General features: G+C 32.2%; 1 non-coding gene across 1 annotated transcript; it reads left to right on the forward strand.

The window, feature by feature from the left end:
- Positions 1 to 1,682: 1,682 nt before the first annotated feature.
- On the forward strand, positions 1,683 to 1,775 carry LOC133065701 (small nucleolar RNA SNORD116). Its single transcript, XR_009694963.1, has one exon. It is a non-coding gene; the product is annotated as a small nucleolar RNA SNORD116 (small nucleolar RNA).
- The last annotated feature ends 941 nt before the right edge of the window (positions 1,776 to 2,716 follow it).

The following is a 2,716-nucleotide window of genomic DNA, read 5'->3' on the forward strand; positions in this document are numbered from 1 at the left end:
ATATAGAATAATAAAACAATTTTTAATTATGTATAGTAAATTTATTAGGTATGTGCCTACTATGTTCTGGTTATTATGCTGAAAAACTGTTTTTACCTTAATGGTGAAGACACATGATGAGATAAAACCCTTGTATTTTAGTACAATGAGGTAATAAAAATGTGACATAAATATATATATATATAAGCATACCTCAGAGTGATTGTGTGTTAAGTTCCAGACCAATACAATAAAGCAAAAATTGCAATAAAGACAGTCATTTTATTCACATATTTTAATAAAATTATATGAATATTTTTCATATATTTTAGTAAAATATATGAATATTTTTATTTCCCAGTGCATATAAAAGTTATATTTGCACTATATTTGAGGTCAATTAAGTGTGGAATAGTATTATGCCTAAAAAATTATGCATGTCTTAATTTTTAAAAATATTTAATTGCTAAAAAATGCTAGGCATCATCTGAGTCTTATGAGTTATAACTTTTTGTAGTAGTAACATTGAAGACTATTGACTGAAGGATTACTATAAAAATAAAATAATAATGAAAAAGTTAGAAATAATGGGAGAATTACCAAAATGTTACACACAGAGTCATAAAATGAGCTTTTAGAACATGGTGCTTTTGGAAAAATATCTCCCATAGACTTGCTTGATGCAGGGTTGCCACAAACCTTCAATTATAAAACAAACAAACAAACCAAAAATGTGGTATCTGTGAAGCACAATAAAATGAGATATGTCTGTATGCAAGATGTCGAATAAGGCTTTTCTGAAGAAGGACTATTAAAACTGACATCTGAAATTGGAGGTTAGGCAGGTAAAATTGTGTGAAGATTGAATTGAGGAATTCAAATTCTTGATATACAGTTTCCTAAGGAATTAGATCGCTGTACTAGCAAAATACAAGGAAAGATGGGATGGCTAGAAAAAGGCATGGGAAAACTGGATAGAAAATAAATAAGTGAATTTTAAAATTTGTGCCTTTCTGGCCATTAAGTGATATTGACACAAGTATGCTAAAACAAGCAAGTGAAGAAGCAAACAAAAATACTCTATATCATATAAACAGTATCTAGTGTTCCACAACACAATATTCAAACTATTCAGGATACAAACCAAAATTATGCTACACACCAAACACATATATAATAATGAGTGTTTAGTCACTCAGTCATGTCTGATTCTTTGCAACCCACTGGAGTATAGCCTTCCAGGCTCCTCTGTCCATGGGATTTTTTAGGCAAGAATACTGGAGTGGATGTCATTTCCTTCTATAGGGGATCTTCCTGACCCAGGGATCAAATCCAAGTCTCCTGTGTCTCCTGCATCTCAGGCAGATTCTTTATCCACTGAGCTAGTGGGGAAGCCCCCATATATCATAATGTCTGCTCTGTCACTTAGTCCTGCCCAACTCTGCAGCCCCGTGGACTGTATTCCACCAGGCTCCTCTGTACATGGGATTTTCCAGGCAAGAATATTGGAATGGTTTGTCTTTTCCTTGTCCAAAGGATCTTCCTGAACCAGGGATTGAACCCGTGTCTCCTGCATCTCCTGTACTGAAGGTGGATTCTTTACCACTGAGTCACCTGAAAAAACCATGTATATCATAATGAATCATATTAAATACATAGCATAGCATAGCATATTGATATGTCATAGTAAAAATACAATGAACAGATCGATGACGACACCCTCTCATGCATTCCTTGGAAACTCTGAACAAAATGAGTGAGAACTCACTACCGTCTCCTCATTGAAACTGAGGTCCAGCACGTTGAAAAAATATATATATACAATGAACCGATATCAATTAATTCTGAGTTACTCAGATAATGAAATTATTTGACAGACTGTAAAGAACCAATATAAGTAAGAATGAGTACCTCAAATGAATTGAGACACACCAAATCTTGGCAGATAAATAAAGGACAAGTAAAGGCAAGTTTTAGAAAGAAAACTTATTGATTGAGTTTCATAGGAGAATGGGACTTACATAGGAAAGTGTGAGTGAACCTGAAAATATAGCAATAAAAATTATCCAATACTAATAATAGGGAGGAGAAAATTGACAATTAAAATGAATATTAAACATTAGGAACTTGTGGGACAATACTAAAAGTGTAATATTGATATTATTATACTACAAGAAGAAAAGAAGAATGTGGTGGAGAAAACCTCAAAACTCTGTGAAAATGATGAGTTTACAAATTTAAGAAGTTCAGAGACTCCCAAACAGTATTAACTCAAAGAAATCTGTGCTTTAGAGCAATTCCTAAAGCATCATACAACTAGTAAAACATTCAATAAAAAGTAAATAAAATAATAAAAACATGCTGATAATTCAAAGAGAAAAAGAAACAGAAAAGAGTTGTAACATAGAGAAAAAGAGGAGAAAACAAAAAGTAAAATCCAAACATTCTAATAACAATATTAAATATAACTTGTGTAATCATATTAATTAAAAAGAAAAACAGGCAGTGCAAACATATTTTTAAAATGGTAAGTCAGCCTTTATGAAATTAATTGCATTTTCTCTGAGAGATTCATTGATAAAAGAACAAAAAGGCAATCCACAGGACAACGCAAATTCAAATATCAAAATATCATGAGATATCACCATATAACAGCCAGAATGAAACAATGATGACAAAATGCTCTGACAATGCCATTTGTTGATGAGGATGAGCAGCAACCGTAAAGACAAACATT

The sequence above is a fragment of the Dama dama genome, chromosome 11 (genome assembly GCF_033118175.1).
Source record: "Dama dama isolate Ldn47 chromosome 11, ASM3311817v1, whole genome shotgun sequence".
In the NCBI taxonomy this organism is placed as follows: domain Eukaryota; kingdom Metazoa; phylum Chordata; class Mammalia; order Artiodactyla; family Cervidae; genus Dama; species Dama dama.